The following is a 26,909-nucleotide window of genomic DNA, read 5'->3' on the forward strand; positions in this document are numbered from 1 at the left end:
GGAAGCCAGCAACAGAAGTGCTAGAAAGAGATTTACGAATCAAACCCAGCCAAATAATTTTATGGATTAGAGAACTACACTCCAGATACATTAGGAGACCTTCCCCAGATTACACTGCGGGTGAATCGTGCGAGGTCTGAAGACCAGCACCTGAATTTCTGCCAGTGCTGTGCTGTTCCTCCCACCCAACAAGGTAGTCAAAAGCCTTCTTGAATCACCGTCTCAAAGTCAAAATTCTCCACACTTTCACATCCACTGACACTGTTTTACCTTCTCACTAGACTCCTTTGTCCTGCCCTCCTTGAACATCCCTTTACTCCATCATCTGCATTACCCACACTCTGGCAAAGAACTAAGCCTCAACCCTGGCCTCCCAAGAACTTTCTGCTCATCGTTTCAAATTCTACCATAAGCCATGTTCAATAGCAACACAACCTTGTACCTTTTCTTTTCATTAACTACTGGGCACCTCGATTAACTACCACGTCTGCATTGGAACTATCAAAATGCAAATATTAATAATAGCTAACATTTGTTGAGTGCTTAACTACAAACTAGGAGCTGTTTTAAGCTCTTTACCTGTATTAATTCATTTAATCCTCACAACTCTTGAGTATTATTCTGATTTTACATGCGAGGAAACTAAGGCATAACAGAGGTTAACCAACTTGCCCAAACTTGGATTCAAACCCATATACTGTGCCTCCAGAGGCTGTGCTCTACACTGTTTTGCTAGGCAGAAGGTCTAGCAATATGGAATCTCTCCTATTTATATTCTTGAATATTAACACAGCATTTTCATATCATAGTGGTTTTTTTTCTGTGACTCGTCCTTTGATGTTAGAATGGCTTATTTATGTAAAAATTCTGTTGCATTCAACATCAATTTCAAGAAACAACATCAAATTTTCTCAAGTTGGTTTAAAAATGAAGAAAAGAAACCCAATTCCTGGCTGGTCTTATGCTACTGCCTGTTAAATATGTTAGTTTCAGACAGAATCCTGCAAACATTTAAAAAGGTATGAAGTGTGTTTTCCTATTTAACCACTAATCTTCTGTATTTTGATTAGTATAATACACATTTCAAAAGAAAGTCCATTTGCTCTACAACTCCAGAAACCTACCCCTGGTTGCTATAAATGGATGTCCTCTGTAGGGTCACCTTATCCCCAGTGGACAACTGCAATGTAGAATACAAAGAATCAGTGAAATGTACATGGTCTGCTGCTTACACTTTCTGCACCAGTCAAATCTCTTCCAGATATGAATGAGCAGCAAAGGCTGGAAACAAACACAGCCTTCAAGAAACCATTATCTGATGTTAACATGGCAGAGTCACTGCAGTGCGAACAACGAAAGTCTCATCGACAGATAATCAGTAGGTAGTCAGCACCAGAATTACTGAGGCAACAGAAAACGATGAACATCTACCGACAACAAGTTAGGGTGAAAGGAGAGGGAGAGTAAACACTCAAAGAAGCTTGCTAGCCTCCTGAAAGTGTTTTCCTTTGGACAAGGAAGAAGAAAATCCCTAATAAAATTACTAATTATTAGACTGTGGACTTGGTCTCATCCTAGTGCTAATAGGGAAGAAGAAAGAAGCTAACAGACCCTTTTAACATGATCAACCCCATGAGGTGACATCTCTGCATCTAATTCTTCAGATCATTTCCACAGCCCTCTCAGTGTGCTAAGGCACAGGTGCAACTATTTTTCTGTGGTGTAATATTGAGCCAGCCTGTTCAGTTAATAAGCTATTTCCTTTGTTAATTCCTCCACACCATTACAAAAATCATTGCTTCCAAATGCTTGACATCCCCTCCCCCTTTCCTTCTTCAGGTAACACCTTCATATTGGTTATGCCACTTGACAACTGTGTGACCTTGGAAAAATTACTTAACCCTTCTGAGACTCATGTTAGCTATTTGCAAAATGGGTATAATAATATATATTTCAGAAAAGTGTTAAAATCAGATATAATACATACAATACATATAAAATACCCATACCGTAGGAGCACAATCAATAGTGGCGATTCTTATTTCTCTCATTTCCTTTCTCTTGCCCTGACAAATACCAGACTAGGCTGATAGAACACAAAGAAGAATAAGACACATTCTCTACCGTGAGGAGCCTTGCCAGGCCACAACTACGACAGTGTGACAAGTGTTGTAACATGGAGTGCGTAAAGAGCTATAGGAAAGCAGGCTTAGTGGCACAGCTGCCAAACCCACATGACTTGTTTCCAGGGAGTTGTTTATAGGATGATTGGATAATATGGTCTTTTGTATAATTTATCTTCTCTAAATCAAATGTGACATAGGAAAGTGGGAGCAAGAAGAGCAGACATTGTTACCCTATTTATAAGAATAAAGGACAGACTAATTAACAGGTTGGGGTTAATTATTTTCTTTCAAATATTTCTTTATCAGATAATATGAATAATTTTGGCGTTTAATTTACTTGGTTTGCATCTACTTGGGGTCATCACAACTGTTTAATGAACATTTACTCTGCTTAAATCCCAGTGTTAGGTTTATCAGCCCAGATCTGTGGAGCATAGAGGGTAGCTGGAGAACAAAACACTCACAGAAACAATGAGATAAGACTCAAGCAAAGGAGGTAAGGCTTAGGTTTCTAGTTCCAGAGAGCAAAGTGAGCACATGCACTCAATTCTCATTCCTCCTCAGACCCCACAGAAATGACCATAAAGATGTTAATAATAAATAAAAAAAACTAATGCCACAGCAATGAAGAGAAAACATCAAATAAGATATTTCAGCACATTTCTAGTATAAGAGACGGCAAATGGAAGTGCATTAATGCATAAAGCAGAGCAGAGGAAGCCCATATATGCCAAACTATACCACTTAGAGTATCACCAAAATGCTGCCACAGGTGTGGGAGTTGATCCACCGAATAGAGGGGCCCCAGAGGGGCACCTGGTTTGCAGGCACAATGGAGGGCAGATGGGAGAAGTGGGGTGTGACACAGAACTGATGAAAGGCCACAGTGGCCAGCCTCATGCCCCACACAGAGAACCACAGTCAGCAATAAAACCAAGTTTTTCTCTTAATATACTGAACAAACTGACTGGCGCAAGTTAATGCTTCCAGTGTAGGCAAGAGCCTCCTCAAAGTTTCCCCTTCACATTCTGGCATTTGGCAAGAATGATGAGGGTCTGAACCCTGAGAGACAAAACTCCTAATCCCATCTCCCTCACCTCTTGTTGAGGTGGTGTGGGGGCAGACCACTTAAGACACTGAGACACTTAAGTGAGACCACGTAAGATACAATCAGATCATCCATCACATTAATATGACTGGATAAATGAAGATCATCAGGTAGGTGACAAAATAACCAGCAGGAAGAAAGAGAAACATCACATTAATGAAACACAAAAATTACCTTGGATATTACATTTAGTGAAATAAGCTAGACACAGAAAGGTAAATATTGTATAATTTCACTTATATGAGGTACCTAAAATGGGCAAATTCATAGAGACAGAAGACAGAATAGAGGTTATCAAGAGCTGGAGCGTGGGGAGAAGGGGGAGTCATTGTTTAAGGGGTAGAGAGTTTTTGTTGGGAATGACGAAAAGGTTTTGGGTATAGACAGTGGTGATGGTTACACAACATTGTAAATGCATTTAATGCCAACGAACTGTACACTTATGAATGGTTAAAATGGTAAATATTATGTTATGTATATTTTGCCACAATAAAAAAAAAGAAAAAAATTACTCTGGAGATTTAACAAATGGCACTTTGACAACTGGATATTCACATGCAAAGAACCAAGTTGGATCCCTACCTCACACTATATACATAAATTAACTCAAAATGGATCAGAGACCTAAACATAAGAGCTAACCCTATAAAATTCTTAGAAGAAAATATCAGCATAAATCTTCATCACCCTGGATTAGGCAATGGTTTCTTAGATATGACAGCAAAAACACAAGCAACCAAAGAAAAAACATATAAATTAGACTTCATCAAAATGGAAAACTTCTGTGCTTCAAATGACACCATCAAGAAAGTGAAATGACAGTCTACCAAATGGCATAAAAAATTTGCAGATCATATAAGGAACTCATATTCAGAATACATAAAGAACTCTTACAATACAATAATAAAAAGACAAATAACCCAATTAAAAAATGACACTGTATCTTAACAGACATTTCTCCAAATAACATAAATACAAATTGCCAATAAACACATGAAAAGATGCTCAACAACATTAGTAACCAGGGAAGGCAAAAAAAAAAAACCCACAATGATATACCACTTCTCACCCATTAGAATGGCTATAATCAAAAAGACAGATAATCACAAGTATGGACAAGAATGTAGAGAAATTGGAACCCTCATAATTTGCTGGTAGGAATACAAAATAATGCAGTCACTTTGGAAAACAGACTGGCAGTTCCTCAAAATGTTAAACATAGAGTTAGCATATGACTCAGCAATTCCATAATGTCCAAGAAAAATGAAAACATGTCACACAAAAACTTGTACACAAAATTTCATAGCAGCAATATTCATAATGGCCAAAAGTGGAAACCACCCAAATGTCCATCACCTGATGAATGGATAAATAAAATATGGTGTACACATACAATGGAATGTTACTTTGCCCTAAAAAGGAATGAAGTACTGATACATGCTACAACACTGATGAATTTTGAAAACATTATGGGAGTAAAAAAAGCCAGTCACAAAATATCACATATATGAAACCATTTATATGCTATGTCCAGAATAGGAAAACCCACACAGACACAAAGTAGATTAGTAGTTGCCTCGGGCTAGGGTAGGGAGAGAGAGAAAGGTTGAGGAAAGTGGAGAGTGACTGTTAAAGGGTACAGGGTTTCTTTTGGGGGTGATGAAAATGTTCTAAAATTGATTGTGATGAATATACTAAAAATTATTGAATTGTACACCTTAAATTAGTGACTTGTATAGGATGTAAATTATATTCCAATAAAGCTTTTATTAAAAAAAAAGTTCAATAAATGATAGCTGTTATTGTTTTATACAATTACTCTGGAGAAAAAAGATGTTTCAAGAACAGAAGAAATCTTAACTCCAAATTTTACTTACAGAAAGACTTACAGAGAGAAAGTATCTATTGAAAAAAGGGAAATGGGAACAAGATGCGTAGACTCAGTTTTCCCTCCTACTCTAATTACAATTTTTTACCCTGGAAATAATCAATGGATAACAATTAAAGGACTCTGAAAGCTGGAAAGAAGAAGGTAGACTGGACTGGCTAAGAACCTCAGGACTTGAAGAATGGCAATACAGTGCGATTCCTGAGATCCCACATATGCTGGGCTGAGCACCAGGGAATCCTGCAGCCTGACACAACAGGCATAGACAAAAAAATAAACAAACACAAAAACAATAAAAGTCTGTTCTCTCTGGCGAAAGGACTGGGAAACAGGAAGCACAACAGAGACCAAGTGGGGACCCCAACCCTAGTTCCTCAACTGAGGTACTTGTTGGCCAATTTGCCTTTAGCAGCAACTGCAAAGCCCTAATGGGCCCACCCAACCTCTGCTTCACAACCAGGGCACTGGTGGGCCAATACAACTGTAGCATCAGCAAAGAAGCCCCAGTGAGCTGTCCAGATCCCTGTTTGGCAAACCAGGCTTCAGTAGGCAGTCCAATTCACCTGCAGGAGCGGCAGTAAAGTTCCAAGAGCCAGCTCAACCCCTACTTCAGAACCAGGGCACCAGCAGGCAGTCTGATCCACCAGCAGCAGCAGCTCCACAGCAGTGACAAGCCTACCCAGCCCCAGTGCCACACCTGGGAACCAGTGAGTGGGCCGATCCACCCACACCAGCTCAGGCTGGTGTCAGGCCAGAGAGAAATGGCGTATTACCTATAGAAGAACACAAATTTGAATCGACAAGGGATTTTTCATCTGAAACTACAGAGGCCAGAGGAAGTGGTACAATAATTCTTAGTGCTGAAAGAAAACAACTGCCAATCAGGAGTCCTGTATATAACAAAAGTATCCTTCAGGAATGAAGGGGAAATAAAGACACTATCAGACAATGGAAAACTAATAAGTTCGTTAGCAGACCTACTTATAAATAATATCAAGAGAAAGCTATCTAAACAGAAAGAAAAGGATAAAATGTGGTATATACATACAATGGAATGTTATTTGGCTGTAAAAAGGAATGAAGTACTAATATATGCTACCAGATTGATGAATTTTGAAAACATTATGCAAGTGAAAAAAGCCAGTCACAAAATACCACATATTATATGAAACCATTTTTCCAGAAAGCTGAGACATTCAGAAAGGAAAGAATAATGGAATGGTAAAAGTTGAGATAAGCAGAACAGACTCTCCTTTACCTCATGAGTTTCTTTAATCAAATTTTATGGTTGAAGCAAAAATTTTCACACAACCTGATGTGCTGCTCAATTAATGCAGAGGAAATACTTAAGAAAATTATGCTTAAAAAGTGAAAAAGGGAAAGAAAACTAAACGGAAGTAAAGTTTCTACACTTCACTTAAAGTGGTAAAATGTTGATACAGTAGAGTTTTGATAATCTAAGTATGTATATGGTAATTCCTAGAGCAACTACTAAGAAAATTTAAGAAAGCAATACACTAAAAAACATTATAAATAAATCATAATGGAATTCTAAGAAACGTCAAATAAGCCACAAGATATCCTTCAGTGGGTGAATGGTGAAACGATGGTATAGTGATACCATGAAATACTACTAAGCAATAAAAAGGAACAAACTTCATAACACGCAGCAATTTGTATCAGTCTCATGGGAATTATGCTGAGTGAAAAAAAACAATTCCAAAAGGTTATATATCATATAGTTCCATTTATATAACATTCCTGACATGACAAAATTATAAAATGGAGAACAGATTAGTGGTTGTCTGGGGTTAAAACTGGGGGTGAGGGAGTGGGTGTGGTTAAAAAGGGGTAACACAAGGAAGCCTTATTATGATACGGTGATGGTACAATTAAGTATCTTGACTATGATGGAGGTTACAGAAAGCTACACATGTGATTAAAATGGTCAGAGCTCTACACACACACACATACACACACACGAGTGTATGTATAACTGGTTAAATCTGAATAAGCTTTATAGACTGTACCACTGTCAATTTTCTGGTTTTCTGTTGTACTATGTAATATAAGGCATTAACATTGTGGAGGCTGAGTGAAGGATTCACAGGCCCTCCCTGGACATTTCTTTGCAATTTCTTGTGGATCTGTATTTATTTCAAAATAAAAAGTTAAAAAAAGTTTTTATTCAATTGATACCTCAAAAATTTTTGACTCTCCAAATTTGTAGTAATTGTGACAATAATTTTAAATAAAAACTAGAAAGCTATGAAAATGAGAACAAGAATGAGCTATTAGATATTAAAATGTGACTGAAAAAAAATTCAACAGAAGAGCTGGAACAAAAAGTTAAGGAAGATTCCCTGAATGTAGAGCAAAAGAAAACACAAAGAAATAGAAACCATATGAAAAAAAAGAAGAGATTCAGAGGATCACTCCTTTAGGTCTAAGATCTCACTAATAAGAGCACTAATAGAAAGAATAGAGAAAATAAAGAAAAGGAAATTATCAAAGATATAATTTAAGAAAATTTCCCACAACTGAAGAAAGTCACAAAATGAAAGGGGCAACCAAATGCCAAGCAAAATAAATGAAAATAAGATTCATACAAAAACAGGTTCCCATGAAATTTTAGGACATCAAAAATAAGGACAAGTTCCCAAAAGGAGATGACCCAAAAAATGTAGTTTTATTACATCGTTTAAAGTTATAAAGGTGATAAATAAAAGAACTAAAAATAACTACTAAATATTGGGAGATTAAGATGGAAGGGAGGTTGGGGTATACAAGTGATCTTTCCAAAACAAAGAAACAACAGATACTGTGTAAAGGTAAAACATCAAGCACAGGAGTTACATCTACATTATTCAGAAATTTGGAGACAGAGGTGAAAACAGATATAGATTTAAAAAAGGCTTTTCTAGAGATGGAGAAATGGTGGAATGGTTAATACTCCCAATGGATTGTAATGCAATTGCACTGTAATCTTATCTGTATTATTTCACATTTTACAATATGCATTTATGTAACTTTTTTTTTTGGTGAGGAAGATTGGCCCTGAGCTAACACCTCTTGCCAATCTTCCTCTTATTGCTTGAGGAAGCATGGCCCTGAGCTAACATCTGTGCCCGTCTTCCTCTATTTTGTATGTGGGTCACTGCCACAGCATGGCTTGATGTGTGGTGTAGGTCCGTGCCCAGGAGCTGAACCTGTGAACCCAGGCCACCAAAGCAGAGCGTGCAAACTTAAGTACTATGCCACCAGGCCGGCCCCTGCGTTTATATAACTTTTATATGTAGTCAAAGAAAAAGGCACTGCATGGGGCTTGGATTTTAAGGATTCTGACTCAAAAAGAGGCCAGGGTTTCAGGATGAAGGTTGCACTAAGTGTGGAGGTCTGGGAGTGGTTGAGGGCAGGGTGTGATATTAGATCAACAATTCTGCGAAGGAAGAGCAGGGAGAAATTTGGAGAAATTGCAGGATATAGGTGAAAAACAAGGAACTGAGGTGACCGTGTGGGGCCTCGAATGTCGGGATATGGAGTTTAGAATCTATCGTGTAGGTAGCAGAGAGTCAGGGAAGGTTTTAAGCAGAAAATAACATGAATGCACCCACGCTTTATAAGATCATGTGTTCTCAAGCACAGATGATAAACAGGAGGAGAGACTGGAGACAAAGAGATTATAGTAATCATCCCATTGAGCAGTAATAAAGTCTGAGTGGTACATGGCAGTGCGGATGAATATGAAGAGACAAATGTGGATGTTACTGCGAAGGCAAAGCCAATATGACAATCAACTGAATACAGAAGCTACTGGTGTGAGAAGAGACTACTGCAGTCCTTTCTTATCCAAGATAGGGACTGTGGAAAGAGGGGCAGGTTTGAAAAGAGAAGACAACAAATTTGGCATTAGAAATGTTGGCTTTTACTTCTTTTTAAATTTTTTAAACCACTGTATTGAGAAATATGCACATACAAAAAGCTGTGCATATTTAATGTATACAACTTGATGAGTTAGAAATAAGTATACAACCAGAAACATCGGGTTTTAAATACTAGATCTGTGGAGAGATGATTACCAGGTAGTTGGAAATTCAAGTTTAAATATTAGGAAAGAATCACAATTAGAGAAACAGATTTAGAGATATCTGCATGAGAAGTCCACTTCAGGACCACTAGGACAGGTCCTGAAGCTACAAAAATGAATAAAACATAGTTTCTTATCTCTAGGAGTTTACATTCGAAGACCTCCAAAAGGTTTTTTTCTTTTTTGGTCAGAATCTCATAATACGTTCAAGTATATCTGCTATTGCTTACAATGCTTTTCTTTCTACTTCTCTAAACTTTACTTACAAAATGGGATTTGTTTTATTCTCTAACTAACATCAAGAGGAAACAGCAATTTCTGACTAAAGAGTGAGTAGTGAGAAGGGTTACCCTAGATGATACCACACTTCTCCAACCTCAGTCTTACCCCCAGGTACAAAAGTATTCCCTTTTCCTGAAATGAATTTGCTACGGGTATTGTTAAGAAAATCAACAGTTCTCAATTTAGTCCTCAACGTTTTGGGTTTGCAATGTGCCAATAGCCCTATGCAAACTTGAAGGAATGGACCTTTCTACAGTGCTAGCACACTCCCTGCTTTCTGGATTCTGGAAACTTCCTTCTGCCATAAACCCTTCTGTGAAGGAATGAGTTGATTCGGCAGGTCTGTGTTGTTCAAACCCTGAACATTCCCAAGAAAGGCATGTTTTCAGGATGGGCCCTTGGCCGGCTTCTTGGAATGTTCTGTCAGATAAGAAAGAGTGTTTTGCATGCCTGAGGCCTTGGGCCACAGCTTTTGCTGTGGTTTGTCCAGAGGGTTTCCCCTAACATTGTGGTTTATGGGGAACATCTGCTTTTTCTCTAAGGGGCTAGAGCTTGAATGACCGAGGTCAGTCATGCGGGTGCTGTACGCCCACAGGACTGACCCCCAGTGAAAAGCCTGGACACTCCAGCTTGAGAAAGCTTCCCTGCTTGGAAACGCTCTGCACGCTGTCACACGTGGCTGCTGCGTAACTGCGTCTCGCACGGCTCCACTGGGAGAGCACACTGGGCGGCTTGTGCCTGGTTTACCCAGACTTGCCCCACGTGCCTCTGCTGGTTTTACCCTGTACCCTTTCACTGTAATACACCCCAAGTGCAAGTACAACAGCTTCCGAGTCCCGTGAGTCCTTCTAGTGAATCTCTGAGGCTAAGGGTGGTCATGGGGACCCCGATACATCTTCCTTCCAAGTCTGGGATTTCACTCGTTTTCAGGAATTGTCTGAAATTTACTCCTCTCTATTTACTTTTTCCAACACTTGGCAGACTTTAAAGCACCTGGTCAACCCCCACACATCAGCTAATTGCAAAGTCTGACCTGGTCAATCATGACCAAGAGGCCACTGACACCATTTCAAGCAGAGGACTACATCTGACCTCTATATTTCGCCAGTCCATGTCACCCAAGCCAGCAATGGACATGGGCACGCCAGTCTTGGCTACCGCTTAAATGGCTGAGAAAGTGACAAGGGCACCTCACCATTTTATATCCTACCACAACAAAGCTGCCAGTAGAGTGGGGCATGACAGCTCCCCGCAATTTTCTGCTGCCAATCCTCCCCATCATCTCCCTCTCAGAAACCATACACAACTCTGCACAGACGTAATCTACCACATGGCTGCAGGAGACGAGCCTTTGTCCTTACCCTAGAGCAAGTCTCTTAGCTGCGATGTGGCTCCACCAGGGAGGCATGCCACAGATAATTTAATAGCAACATCAGAAAATGATTTCAATGTTAAAAAATACACGTAAAGCAAATTCTCTATAAAAGTCACTCTCACTCACTCTGATGTGCTTTCTTGAGTGAGAGAGAAAGAGCTGCAAGCATATTGGATGTCAAAAAATAAAAATAACCCACAGCCTTCCTTATAAGTATCAAGCATAAAAATTGTTTATATTGTTGATTTTGCTAGCCATGTGCTTTGATGTTCTCTGGCTCCTGCCCCCACACCTCAAATCTGTGACCTATTACTTTATTTTCTAAGAAAAGGATTTGAGATTTCATTGCCCTAGAGAAGTGGGTCACACATGTGAAATGCTATGTAAATGATAAACACTAGTCTTAAAATGGCTCCGAGTCACAGCACTGGGTAATATGAAGTTAAATGTATTCCCTATTTTATCATTTCTTCAATGATAAACTGCATGTCTCAAATCTGTACAGAATGTACACTTGTACTGCACTGACCCCAGTGGTAACTAAGATAAAGGCTAAATCCCCACCTTGTGTAGGAGCTAACAGGCCAGTGAAAAATTTCTATCACATATTAACATAGGGATTTTATGTTCTTGAGAAAATCTTAACATTTATTTACAAGTCTCCCAAATAGCTTCCCATCTATAAACCACAAGGAGTACTTAACATGTTTTGTTGAAGACCAGCAAAAGACTCAGAAATAGCGTGATAGAATGTAATGGAGCTGGTTGGCTCTCCTTTCTCTCATTAAAACAAACATTTATTTCTGTGTGTGTGTGTTTGTATATGTATGTTTTTTAAAATAAAAGGAGCATTTCAATTTTGTAGACATGTCTTCTATAAGTTCTGATGCTGTTCTTATTAAATAAATGTTAACTGCTTGGAATCCCAGGCACACACTCAAGTTCATTCCCTTTCTCCTCAGGCAGTTTCCATAATCCACAGCATTTTCATTTTAACAGTCCTCATTACTGGTATCATTTAATACTTGAGAGTTTGCTCAAGTCTACATCAATCTTGCTGATCCTGCAAACACTTATGTTGTTGACACAACACAATCTGAATCCATAGCTACTAAATGTAAAAAACTGAGAACTATTCCTTCACCCGACACATCACCAAGTACTAAGAAGAACTCTGTCAGTCACTTGTCCCGTCACAGAGACACAGCGCTGGAGAGACGTCAAGCACAGGGCCTTTCACCAGACCCCATTCCCTTCAATATGGTGCCGTCTCATCTATCTCCCTGCCTCCCATAGGTACTGCATCTTCTCAAAGACATTTGACACCTTAAGCTTACCCACTTTGAAGAGGAAAATGTGTACCTGGAAAACATCTTGTTAGACATATCTGGCTCATACTCCCTCACTAAAAAAGAGCCCTTTACCACAAGTAAATTTTAACTAACCAGAGACGGAGAATCTTCGCCCTCGGAAAAAGCAATAAAAACCCCTTCAGAATAAAATTTCTTCTTCAATTAAGCTTTAAATGTCTTTGAATGAGTCTAAATCAAGAAATAAAATCTCTCTTTACCTGATTGGAAAACTTCACGCTCACGTTACGTTGATTCTGTAGTGGGATATAGCGCTGAACAGGATCAATGTCTTTAGGACTGATTAATTCATCAGCTGAAAAAAAAGAAGGGAAATGACATTATCAAAAATGCATCTGTACAACACCATAATCCAACCAGACCTAATATATATCTATAGAACATTCCATTCAATAAGAGCAGAATATATATCCTTCTCAATGCAAATGGAACGTCTTCCATATGCTAGGCCATAGAACAAGTTTCAATAAATTTAAAAGGACTAAAATCATACAAAGTATGTTCTCTGACCACAATAGAATGAATTAGAAATCAATAACAGGAAGAAGTTTTAGAAATTCACAAATATGTAGAAATTAAACAACGTAATCCTAAATAACCAATGGGTCAAAGAAGAACCAAAAGGGAAATTAGAAAATACTTTCTAATGTACTTTCTGATGAGATGATTAAAATAATGAAGACATAACATAACTTATGGGATATAGGTAAAGCAATGCTCAGAGGGAAATTTGTATCTGTAAATGCTTATATTAAAACAGAAGAAAAGCCTCAAACCAATAACCTATTCTTCCACGTTAAGACAGTGGATGAAAAAGAGCAAACTAAGTCAAAATCAAGCAGAAGCAAGGAAATAATAAAGATTAGAGTGCAAATTAATGAAATAGAGTATAGAAAAACAATAAAGAATATAAATTAAACCAAAAGAAGATTCTTGAAAAGCTCAAAAGTTGACAAACCCTTAGCTAGACTGACCAAGAAAAAAAGAAAGAAGACAAATTACTAAATCAGGAATGAAAGAAGGAACATTACTACCACCTTTAAGGATTATAAGAGAATACTATGAACAGATGTACACCCAGAATTTAGATAACCCAGACGATATAGACAAATTCCTAGAAATACACATATTACCAAAACTGACTCAAGAAAAAACAGAAAATCTGAACAGATTTGTAACAAGTGACTGAAACTTCCCACCAAAAAAAAAGCTCAGAACATATGGCTTCACTGCTGAAGTCTACCAAACAGTTAAAGAAGAACTAAAAGGAACCTTTCACCAACTTTTCCAAAAAATAGTAGGGAGAACACTTTCCAACTCATTCTAAGAGGCTGGTATTACCCAAACACCAAAACCAAAGACACCACAAGAAAAGAAAATTACAAACCCAAATCTCTTCTGAATATAGACACAAAAATCCTCAATGAAAATACTAGCAAACCAAAGCCAGTAACATTTTAGGATTACACACCATGACCAAGTGAGATTTATCCCACAAATGCAAGGATAGCTTAACATCCCAAATCAATACTTGCAATACACCATTTCAATAGAATAAAGGACAAAAAACTACATGATCATCTCAGTAGACACAGAAAACACATTTGACAAAATTCAACATCCTTTCTTAATAAAAAGCATTCAACAAACTAGGGATAGAAGGGAACTTCCTCAACCTGATAAAGGGCATCTATGAAAAACTGATGGCTAATATCATACTCATGATCAAAGAGTGAATGTCCCAAAGATTAGGAACAAGACAATGATGTCCGCTCTTGTCACTTCTATTCAACATTGTAATGGAGGTTCTAGCCAGAGAAATTAGGCAAGAAAAAGTAATAAAAGGCATCCAGATTGAAAAAAAGAAGTTACAGTAATTAAGACAATGTGGTACTGGCATGAAGATAAGACACACAGATCAACAGAATAGAATCGAGAGTCTAGAAATAAACCCTTACATTTACAGTCAATTGATTTTTGACAAGGGTGCCAAAACAATTCAAGAGGGAAAAGAATAAGTTTTTTTCCCCCACAAATTGTGCTGGGACAACTGGACATCCAAATGCAAAAGAATGAAGTTGGACCTTCATTCCTCACACCATCTACAAAAATAAACGGAAAATAGATCAAAAAGTTAAACGTAAGAGCTAAAATTATAAAACTGTTAGAAGAAAATATGCATAAATCTTTGTGACTTTGAATTAGACAAAACTACGACATCAAACCATAAATGACAGAAAAAATGAGATAAATTGGATTTTGTCCAAATTATAACCTTTTGTGCCTCAAAGGACACCATCAAGAAAGCAGAATGTTAGCCCACAGAATGCAAGAGAGTATTCGCAAATCATATATCTTGTAAGGAACTTGTACCTTGAATATGTAAAGAACTCTTAAAACTCAATAATAAAAAGACAACCTAATTTAAAAATGGCCACAGTACCTGAATAGACATATCTGAATAGACATTTCTCCAAAGATTTACAAATTACCAATAAGCACATGAAAAGATGCTCAACATTAGTCATTTGCGAAATGCTTATCAAAACCACAATGAAATACCACTTCACATCCATTAGGATGGCTATAATCAAAACAGACAAGAAGAAGGGTTGGAGAGAATGTAGAGAAATTGGAACCCTCATACATTGCTGGTTGGAATGCAAAATCGTTTAGCCACTTTGGAAAACAGTCTGGAATTGCTCAAAATGTTAAACACAGAGTTACAATATGACTCACCCCTAGGTATAGACCATACATTTCACCTATTTAAAGTTTACAATTCAGTGGTTTTCCACCCCTAGGTATATCCAAGAAAGCTAAAAACATGTCATTTTATGAATGAAACAATGTCAAACAATAATTTGTACATGAAAGTTCATAGCAGTATTACTCATAACAGCAAAAACGTGGAAACAACCCAAATGTCTATCTCCTGAGGAATGGATAAATAAATCAGATGTGGTATATACATACAATGGCATGTTATTCCACCACAAAAAGTAATGAGGTGTTGATTGATACATGGATGAACCTTGCAAACAATGAAAAAAAGTGAAAATAGACAGTCACAAAAGGCCCCACATTATGAGTCAAGGTACATGAAATGTCCAGAACAGGAAAATCTATAGAAAATAGAAAGTAGATTAATGACTGTCTAGTGCTGGGGTGAGGAGTCAGCCTTGGTGGTCTAGTGGTTAAGATCAGGTGCTCTTCCACGGTCGCCCAGGTTCGTTTCCTGATCAGGAACCACACGACCCATGTCACAGTTGTGACACTGTGGCGACTGGGTGTTGCTGTGATGCTGAAAGTTATGCCATTGGTATTTCAAATATCAGCAGGGTCGCCCATGGTGAAGAGGTTTCAGCAGAGCTTCCAGGCTAAGACAGACTAGGAAGGAGAACCCGGCCACCCACTTCCAAAAAATCTGGCCACGAAAACACCATGAATAGCAGCAGAACATTGTCTGATATAGCCAGGATGCTGGGGGGAATGGGGGAAGGGTGAAGTGATTGGGGGGAAGTGGGGGGTGACTGCTAAAGGGTATGAGGTTTTTTGGGGGATGATGAAAATTAAATTAATTAACTGTTTGTAGTGACAGTTGCACAATTCTCTGTGAATATACTAAAAACCACCGAATTGTAAACTTTAAATAAGTGAAATGTATGGTGTGTAAATTATACCTCAATAAAGCTGTTCTAAAAATAATGCATTTGCATTCTCAAGGAAGGAAATCATTTCACTAAGGGGAGTCAAAGTGTCTGCTGATGCTAAATTCTACAATAGTCTTCTGAGATGGGGCGTTTTTTCTGGGGCACTGACCAGCATGACGGTAATGTCTCCAACTGCTGCTATACTGTAAACACGGAAGCTCTTTTCATGTGGTAGTCCCTTGTGGCAACTTTTGATAAAATCCAAGGATACAACAAGGAACGCCACTTAGATTTTTGGGAGGGGAGGTTGAGAAGAAGGTACTAAGTCAGTGGTTCTTTGCTGTCTTCTGCTCTAACACACCTGAGAGGCCCATCAGCACCTGAGACTCACTGAGGCAGGGATTCTCCCTGGGCCTGGAAGAAACTAAGCTGGGGAGGAGAGAGTCGGTGGTGGGAAACCACAACTCAAATATAATTCTGCATAATCTCGTCAGAGGACAAGTTGGCAGTATTACCCAAATTTACAGCAAGCATACTCTGACCCAGCATTTGCACATCTATCAAGTTATCTTATTATGCTCAGACATGTGAAACATAATTAAATAATAACATCGAAAAAGGAATCCAACTATTCTAAAGTGAGTCAGCACACTTTTTTATTTTTACCGCACTTAAGTTATGAAAATGTGCTCATTTCACTCTTGATCTTCAATTCTATATTGATCACATAAAAACGACACCACGCTGAGTTTTGTATAAATTCACCCACGTATAATATTTACTAAAAAAAAGAAAAAAATTACACCTCATTTTCCATAGCTTTTTAGGTACTGCTTTTAGACAGTGAATAATTCTGAAAAACAGAACAGGGAGTTAACCACAAAAATGCTTATAAATTTCTTTGCAGTTTTGGGAATGTTTCTCATTATATTTCTATTTGAGGGTAACTTCAGGGCACATGTGCAATGTTATCCAACAGGCAAAATCACCAAAGGTGTTTATAGTAACACTTGGAAGATGTTTTTAATAATAATAAAAGTGATATTAAAAATAGAATAACAAAAAAAGGAGGAGCAGCCCCAGAAGCCACTGCTGCCTCTGCAACAGCAGCCCTAGCAACACTCACACAGAACTGACTACATCCCTGGCAGTATGTCACATGTATTAATTCATTAATCGTCACAACAACTTTATCATTTTACAGATGATGAAATGGAGGTACTGAGTGGTTAAGCAACTTGCACATGGCTGGTAAATGACAGAGCTTAGATTCCAACACAGGCAGTCTCTCTCTGGAGTCGGGGTTCTAAACCACATACAATTCTGTCCTTTGAGAACACTGACATTCTATACAATACAGATGGAAGAGACACCAGGAGGAAGAAACAATAAACAAACAATTTAGACCTTGATATGTTATACTTTCCTACCCAAATCAGGGAGCATATTACAGAACATTCTTCTCTCTGAAAAAAAATATACTTTTGCAAAATTTAAAACAAACCAATACAGGCTTAATTATGGCAAATATCAACATATAATTCCAATTTATTACTATCATTTTAGCTCATGATGCAAGGTTGACCATGATAGTCTAAATAGCAGCAAATTGTTTCCCTATTTCATTTGTCTGATCATTGAGATGTGGAAAAATTTCCACTACCAACAAGCATTTTACATAATTGATGTTTCACTGTCATTCTATAGAAATGAAATTCTATCTTTATTATTTTGTTATTTATAAATGATGACAGATAAATTAAGAAATCTTTATATCCTTGGAAAGCATAAATGCTAACGTATCAAAATTGATATGAATCAAATAGTTAACCAAGTCTTTTGAAAGTTTATTTCTTTGTACTTCCTTCTTATTTCTCTCTTTGTACTGCACCTGCGTATCTAGCCTGATGTTCCCCCACTTATACCATGTGCTTGTCTATGTCTCCACGGGCTGTATGCTTCTCACTCATAGCTGTACCCCACTACCTAGCACAGCATCTGGCATACAGCAGGTACTCAAGAGACTTATTAACCAAAATAATAAATTGGTGAGTTAACAAATTTGGAAACATTAATTGCCATAATCATTACTTTAATTTCCATAGAGGTAAAAGCGACAGGTATTTTAAAAGGTCAAGTTAACAGACATACATTTTTTTCACTGCACTGATTTTTATCACTCAGGAGGCAAAAACGGAGCTCCTCATTGCGCTAATTCCGTGACAGCAGCTTTCTGGCGAAGTGTGAGAAGCCTGAAAGAACTTACACCCAACCAACTACAGAATTGCTAAAGGGAAAATGAGACAACAGGAGAAAAGAGCAATTGGCTTTCTACATTTCACAATACAGTACCAAAGCTCACAGAAAATCAAGCATTTCTATAAATAGGAGTAGCTGTCTTTAAATCCTTAGAAGACAGATTAGGTTCATTAATATTTGCACTTTTTTATGCATAGAAAGGCTTATAAAACATACCCTGGGTTCACCTCTAACAATAATTATTGAGGGTAAAAAGAAAATATTAAGGAGAATTTTTGTTTCTTTAATGAAATGACAATTTAAAGGAAATTTAACAGAGTAATTTTTTATCATGACACCAAAATCACATAGGACACACTAAAACAGGCTCAGCAGCTAATTCATGGAGTAAAATTCTGTGCTGCAAAGCCTGGTTGATTCTCAGGGGCAGGGACACATATTAGCAACACATGTATTAAGAAATGAGCTATGAAGAAAAAGAAAATGTAGATCTTCAACCGAATACATTGTACCAAAAAATTTCAAATGTATAATATATGTTTTTAACTCAATTGATTAACAGTGATGAACTTTCAAAGATTAAATGTTAAATTCTATGGCAAAAAGTTAAATAGAAAAACAATGAAACACCTGAATATATAAAGACTTTAAATTTCATTCATCGAAAAACAGAACAAGCAAAGTTTAGAGGCAAACAAACTAGGAAAACGTCAGAGAGATTTAGTATACCTAACATATGAAACATTTATGTAGACTGATAAGAAAAATCGTAAAACCAAGGTTAAATGCGCAAAGCAGATATCCAGACAATTCACAGAGGATACAGAAATGACTAAGAAATATGTTTTTAACAATCAGCATGTAAATGAAAACAGGATACAAATTAATTCTTATTAGGTTACCAAAGTTTTTATTTTTAATAAGCATATTTACTGCCACAAAGGTTACAGGTGACGCAAGCACCTCGAAGACTCCTGAATAAATCAATCAAGTCTCTGTCAGTCCCGGGCTGGGTGACCTCGGGTGAGGTGCTGAGCTCTTCGGAGTTTCAGTTATGACACAGAGTACCCATCTCATAGAGGAGTTAGGAGGATTACTTAGGACATTATTTGTAAAGGGTAGAGCACAGAATCTGACACATTTTAAGGCAGGTATTATTATTAGCATTTCTGGGAAATAGTTTGACAATATGTATGCAGTCTTCTCGAACTCTAGGCATCACTGCTTTCATATTCAATGTCACTAAGATATTTGAGGGTGGAATCATAAATTTTTTATACAAGTTTTCTAGACCTAGTAGCAATTCAACTAAAAATTTCAGTTTCAAGAAAGCTAGTCATTTATACAATAAGCTAAAAGAAGAAAATCTTCCTACGTGAAGCTTTTCAAGTAATACTGTATTACATGTGCTCTCAAGATGTTTATAATGCCCACTGCACAGAAATCCCATTATAGGTCACTATCAATCACAAGGATACCATGAAAAGGATAACAAAAGTGCTCAGAAATTGATGTCTTTCTGCTTGAAGTTTCCTGAAGTGTAACAGATGGGAAATCTTTCAGCAACCACAATTTATAACTATATCTGTACTCTTATCTATTCATTTTACCTTTACTGATCAGTAACAAAACACGTGCTATACTGAGCAATAAAATTAAGTCAACTGCATTTGAAGTCAACGGACCAACGAAAATCAAGACCTCAGTTTCGTATGACCTCATGCACACTAGGGGTGTGATCACTGATTTACTTTAACTTTTAAAAGCATTAAATTTCCAGGCTTAATAAGTGGCTTTTATATTTGAGGTCAATTGGGCAAGAAATATCATGAATGAAATCAAATGCAAATGGACTTATCTTAGTTACAAACACTGGAATTAGGAAGCAGTATATCAGAATAAGTAGGCTGCCCTCAGAGGACAGAAATATTTCCTAGATTGTCACATTCCTTTCTTGCTGTAGAGCTACTGGATATCACAGTGACTAGCACAGAGCAGGCCTCTACAAATAGTAGCTGAATCATCAAGCAGATGAATGGTTATGGAGCAACTAGGCAAGCATTCTCTTCCTGTGATGTTTTGTGGCAATGAGAGTACTAGCAAGGAGGGCCCAGGAGCATCCTGAGTTGCCTGGTTAACAAGAACTATGCAACATATTTTCACAAAACCATATCCTAAACGGTGGCTGAGAGAGGGAGGGAGGGTAGAAGGGCAGGAAGTAGAAGAACCATTGAAGTATGTAGTTGTCCCACAGTCAATGCTTTATGTATATTTCCTCATCAGTTAATCTTTCTGACATAAAAATAAAGAAACTGATGATCACAGAAGGTAAGAAAATTCTTCAAGTCATATAAATAGTAAGTAGTAGAACTTATATTCAAACGATGAACTGCCTAGTTCCTAAGTTTAGGACCCCAAAACTCTTGATCTTTCCACTACAGTCAAAGAAAAACATGAAGAAAAGGAAAAAAGGAAGAGAAACTAGGGGAGAAGGAAGTGGAGGAAAAAGACGATAATGTCAGAGAAATAATCTATATCACATGGCTACAAGTTTGCTAGGTATTAATACTCATTTAAAATATAGTCTAGTGGAAAATAAATTGAGTTTGAAACAATGACTTACCAAAGAACTTTAGGTACCCAAGAAATTAAGTTGGGAACTTTATATGTACATAACACTTTGGATATTTTAAAGTACTTTTATATCCATTTTATCACTTTAAAAGTCTCTGAATAAAACTCCCAGGAAATTAAATAACATTCATGCCAAAAAGACAAAAAGTCTTCACAAAACTCAAGAAAAATTTCATTCACCTGAATATTTTGGGAGTTTGTGTATATTGGAGAGAAAGGTGTACTTATTAAAATTACTCAATAATTCAAGCTTAATCAAAGAACATGACTGACTTTAACTCCTGATGTTTACTAATAATGTTTTCAAAGTATCCATTCTAAAAAAATCCTTCTATTCACCTGTCTTAAGTTATACAGTATATAAAGCTCTAATCTTTAACGATTTGGGATCTTACAGTAGGACCTACATGAAGGTCATCACTGTCAATGTCCTACGTACAGAGAAAGGAAAGTCAGTTGCATGTATATTGAAAAGACAAGATAAAATCTAGAAGTCAGATATTTTTTAAAGCTAAACAACTGATATGTTAGTTTCTCTTTTTAGAAAATACTAAGAAAACATATTAAAGTTAAGTAATGGCTTTGGGAAAGTTTTAGAGTAAAGTTGTCATTAACCTTATGTTATCTTACATTTCCCTACTTTTCTTAACCTCAGAAAAGAAATGCAATCCAAAGAACTTTTATGTGATAAATACTTTTACAGTTATTTTTGCAAAGAACTCAAAAAGTACACTGCTTTCTACAGACTGATCATCTCTTACATGGATAGTTTCTAAACTTCCAAATTTAAATAACAATTGTAGGTATAACAAATGATCACTTTATTCTAAGACAAGACAAATGTATCTTAAAATATGTCTCTGGTTTAAAATAAACATGTTTACAATTTATTCACCCATTTTATAGCAAACACTGATATTCTAAAAGTCTAAATTTTCTAAAGAAAATAAAAGAAATACTGTAATAATTAACTATTTTCTAAGAACACAGTGGGTAGGTCAAGCCTTCGGCCAGGAAACACCATATTGAGTCTTTTTGCTCTAACAGTGGAATACAAGTCACATAGTTTTGTTGTATAATTATTCACTAAGGCACACACAGAACAAAATATTCTTAGTGGATTTCACTGGATACAAACTGGCCTGAATTAGTAAAAGTCATATATTCCAGAATATTTTTAAAGATTTACTGTTCTATTATTTTCACATAACTCCAATCAATTAACTGTCCATAAAATGTTGCCAAGCAGATATCCAACTGAGGCTTCTTTAATGAATAAATAAGCCTTTGTTGGTAAATGTGGCGTCTAGAATGCTGATTAACGTCCACAGAAGTGTGTTGGTTCTTGGAGCAAGTATACAATAGCTAAGAGTGAGTTGTCAACCAGAAGACACACAGCTAGGTAAGAGTGCTAAAGAATATGCAGCATCTCTTTCTCAGGGAAGACAAGCATGTTGTTTCTTAGTTTGCAACACACCCTCTGCATGTTCTCTACTGCCTTTGTAGAAGCTCAGCAGGGAAGAAAAGAAACTGACTCTTTCTTTGAAGGCTCTTTCTTCTTTTTGATCGTGAAACAGATCAAGGCATGACCTACACTATTTCTGTTCACTCTGGTCTTAAGATAAGAAAATGGTATCTAAACTCAAAATCTGTCTACACTGAATACATTAATTTTGGAGTAAAGAAGGTCCAATGCTTTTTTACTGATTGATATTGTTTTCAATTTTTTTCTTTTTTTTTAAAGCTCAATTTGCTTATGTAGAGTATAGTCAATTCTGCATTCCCAATTCACTAGGCTTCTCAATTTTATCCACAGGCTTTGCTCAAATAGCACTTTTTCTCACTGTATCAAGCTCAGGCTGAATATACAGCAAGAAGCAGAATGAAGAAGGTTTAGATCTCAAATCCCATATCCCAGGCACCAGTTTTCAGCCTCTGAATCACAGAAAAACTTCGTTATGCTCGTTTGTAATTTCCAAGTATAGTACTTAGGATTCTGATGTTAAAATTCTTGTCCTTAGGTAGGTTAGCTACTCCTCTACTATAATATGTTTTATTTAGCTGTGAGTATCAACAAGGCTTCTTCATATTCATGTTAGTGAGAAGGAAATAACATTCTACCCAGAGATAACCTTACCAACTAGGCTTGATTCTAAGAACACTACTTCATCTATATATATTTGTCTGTTGGAAAATCTAAATGCAAAACCTGTATAAATAATATCAACTCCTTATTAAAAAGCTGCCCTTTTAAAGGAAGAAAATTTTTCTACAGGTTTTAAAATTAGCATTAAGTTTATATGGAGACCCAGAAAATACAGTTAGGAAAAGAACAAACTGGAAACAGCATTAAGTTAATTTTCTCTTCTTTGGTTAGCTTCTATTTGCCCTTATATATCATCTGTGTAAAGCTTGAATTGGAAATCTGGACTTTGAAACATTCTTCCCTAATGGAATGGAAAAAAAAGAAACCAAAGACAATAACTCCTACAGCACAAATTTAGCATTTATGCAGTAGTACTGGGGACAACAAAGACAACAACAGTATTTCACATAGCAAGCAGTTCTTTTAGTACAGGTACAGTATTCACGATCAGCCTGTTTCATAATCTTTTTGTCATAAAGGAATTCTGCCTCTAATAAGATAGCCTTTTTGATGGAAATGCTAATAATATTTTAAATTTTAGCAAGGAATCGCACAGGAAGAGGCATAATAGTTCTTTGTGTTCGTTAAATTAGCCTTCATTTCAATGTGTCCAAAGAGTACTTTTATTCAGCTGAAGTTTTAGGAAAAGCTAAAGAATAATTCTTCAAAGAATTATGAATAATGCTCCCGTTAAGCCTCTAGCAAACTGAGTAAATTGCCAATGTGTATTTACCGGAAAGAAGAAAACTCTGGGATAACCAATTCCTTTTGGCAAGTGGTTTACTAAAGCTATGACCAAACATGATTGCTATATTAAATCAGAATTTTATTACATTATATAAAAGTAACTCAAAGTTCCCATAGGCTTCTGTTAGAAACCTATCCACTAAGCTGAATGCAGCCCTCTAAATGATAATGGTACCCACACTATCTGACTTTCTTCCCAGAAACCGTCCATCATCATTCAGTGAAACAGACATATTAATATACCTTTACATACTAAGAAACTCCCCCAAGACCTCTTAGCAGCATGAAACGCCAGGCAAACACAAGAAAAATGTCTGCAAAGACCTACTTCTTCTTTTTTTTTTTTTTTTTGGTGAGGAAGATTAGCCCTGAGCTAACATCTGTTGCCAATCCTCCTCATTTTGCTGAGGAAGATTGGCCCTGGGCTAACATCCATGCCCATCTTCCTCTACTTTATATGTGGGATGCCTGTCACAGCATGGCTTGATGAGCAGTGAGTAGGTCCACACCTGGGATCCAAACCTGCAAACCCCAGGCCACCGAAGAGGAGTGTGTGAACTTAACCACTAATACACTGGGCCAGCCCCTGACATACTTATTTCTAACGACTTGATAACAAGAGATAACATTGTTCCCAACCTTCTCCACTTACCCAGGAGTTTTGCGATGATATAAAGGGCTTGTCCCCAAAGAAACAGTTTTCCATCACGGCCACAGTTGCTAGGAAATCGCTTCTGACTACCAGGGTTTCTTTTTCAGATTCTACAAAATCAGCTGGCACATAGTAGTGCTTTGGTACAACAGGATAACCTATGGAGTTTAAAAATAAATATTTAAAATATAACGAATCAGTGTCCTTCCCAAATTTTCTCTTCAAGAAATTGCAATAACTAGAAGGGAGAGAGAAAGGTTGTAGAGGAGGTAACAGATTTGATAGACTACAGAAAATTGGATATTTTGGCTCCTTTCAGAAATTGCAAGTGCAAAATGCGGAAAAAGCTTCTTGACTTTAAAACACTAATTTGACAGCATATGTTACGCTTTAGCCAACAATGTTAACATATCTCCTTTAACAACATTTAATTTTAACACCTTTAAATGAACCAACAAATATACAGTACGCAAATATTTAGAGCCATTGAAGAAGCTATTTTTAATAGGATTAGTCTATGGAAGTTTTACAAATGAGATACTGTATAATCTTAAATGAAGAATTATAACCCTGAGCCATTGCTTAGAGGGAAGAAATCCTCATTTTAATCATTAAACCCATTATCTACCATTCAATATCACTGAAGAGAAAAAATCCATCATACCCTGTGAGCAAACTGTTTAAAAATATTCCTTGGTGAAACTAAAAATTATTATTTAAAGACTAGAATCTCTGTGGATGATGTAAAGGGGGAAAAAAACCCAATTCCAGTAGAGTGCTACAGAAGACTTTTTGCAATATCAGCCCATAGTAAACTTAATTTCCCTCATTTCCCTAAAATTTGCTTCCTTCTTCATGCATCAATCAATCACGATGTTTGTGTCTAAAACTAGTAAAAAGGTCTATGATTCACAGGGAATAGTTTGAACACCACTCTCTGAATGTGATGAAGCCTAAAGTGTGGTACACTAAACCACCACCTCAAGGCATCAATGATTTACCACTGAGTACTAAAAGATCTCATTCGAGGGATTTTAAATATCATATGCATTACCACACGCATTACATTATTTCTCACATTGCACAAGTAATTATTTGGAGCATAAAGACATAAATAAATTAATTAATTTTTATTTCAAATTCAATGTTTATCCATAAACATTTCACTACTTTAACATTACAAGTATTTTAAAGGGTGAGTACATACTGTGAAGTATTTAGGGTACTTGTGGAAAACCCTAAAGAATATCACAAACTTCATGTGAGATAGGAACAGGGCTCAGTGCTGTAACCGCCAGTTCATGCATTGTGCCCATAAGCCATCCATTTTCACCAACAAATCGTATATACATATTTGTTTTTGTGAGGAAGATCGGCCCTGAGCTAACATCTGCCAATCCTCCTCTTTTTCTTGCTGAGGAAGACTGGCCCTGGGCTACCATCCGTGCCCATCTTCCTCCACTTTATATGGGACACTGCCACAGCATGGCTTGACAAGCAGTGTGTCGGTGCACGCCTGGGATCCGAACCGGTGAGCCTCCGGCCGCTGCAGTGGAGCGCGCACACTTAACCGCTTGCGCCGCTGGGCCAGCCCCAACAAATCATAATTTTTAACTTCCAGATAAATATGTTTTCAAAGATGTTCACTTATGAGAACATATTCTCATTTTATTAATACTTCCAAACCCCAAAGATATTTGGAACTTCTCCTTTGGAATTCCTTTGATAACTAGTTTTCTAGTCATACAGAAAAATCAGTTATGTTCTTTTATGGGCCCTGACAGTGTTTAACTGCAACCAACATACTACTCATAAGATGGGGCCTTTTGACCATTTCTAAAATATTAAACCCATCCTCAAAGGATGACATTTTAGCATCACAGCAGACATTCAAAATAACATGCTAAAAGCCCTAGAAGCAACTCCAAAGAGGAGGCCAGAATGTTCTTGACAATGGTAGTACCTTTAGGCTAGGACAGAGCCTTTAGCTGGCCCTCTGGAGGGGGCAGCAGTCACCTGAACATACCATTTCTGGTGACCTGAATACAAATCAGTCATTTTATATTATTGCCACACTACACAGAGTGGAGTTACACAGTAGATAACAGATGAAGAACCCGGGCCTATCCAGTGAACTATTTTCCAATTACTACAGCCATGACGACCTAAATTCGTCTCCATCCTTGTATTGCCTAATGAACTCCTTTTATAAAAACAAATTTATTATAGCAAATTAATAAATTATTCTTTCTAATTCATTCAAGATCTCATTCATTTTTTTCAATTTAAATAAACTGTTCTGTTTAAAAAGCAATCATTTACGCTTTTCAAAGGAATGTGAAGGAAATATCAGGAGGAAGAATTTCTTGAAAAACAAGCCAACTATACCGTCTGTGGTCTGATGAAGCACTGGAGTCAGAAGGTCCTGATATTCCTTTACTTGGTTGGGATTTTGCCTCTAAAAACTCCTAAAACGTAAAATATAAAATCCAACAGCATCTGAGCTCAATAAGCACCACAGAAATTTTACCTTAGGAAAATCTATTAGCCCAGTTATAATTATTTTGGTAATTTCTACATAA

This window comes from Diceros bicornis, unplaced genomic scaffold (genome assembly GCF_020826845.1).
Source record: "Diceros bicornis minor isolate mBicDic1 unplaced genomic scaffold, mDicBic1.mat.cur scaffold_315_ctg1, whole genome shotgun sequence".
Classification (NCBI taxonomy): domain Eukaryota; kingdom Metazoa; phylum Chordata; class Mammalia; order Perissodactyla; family Rhinocerotidae; genus Diceros; species Diceros bicornis.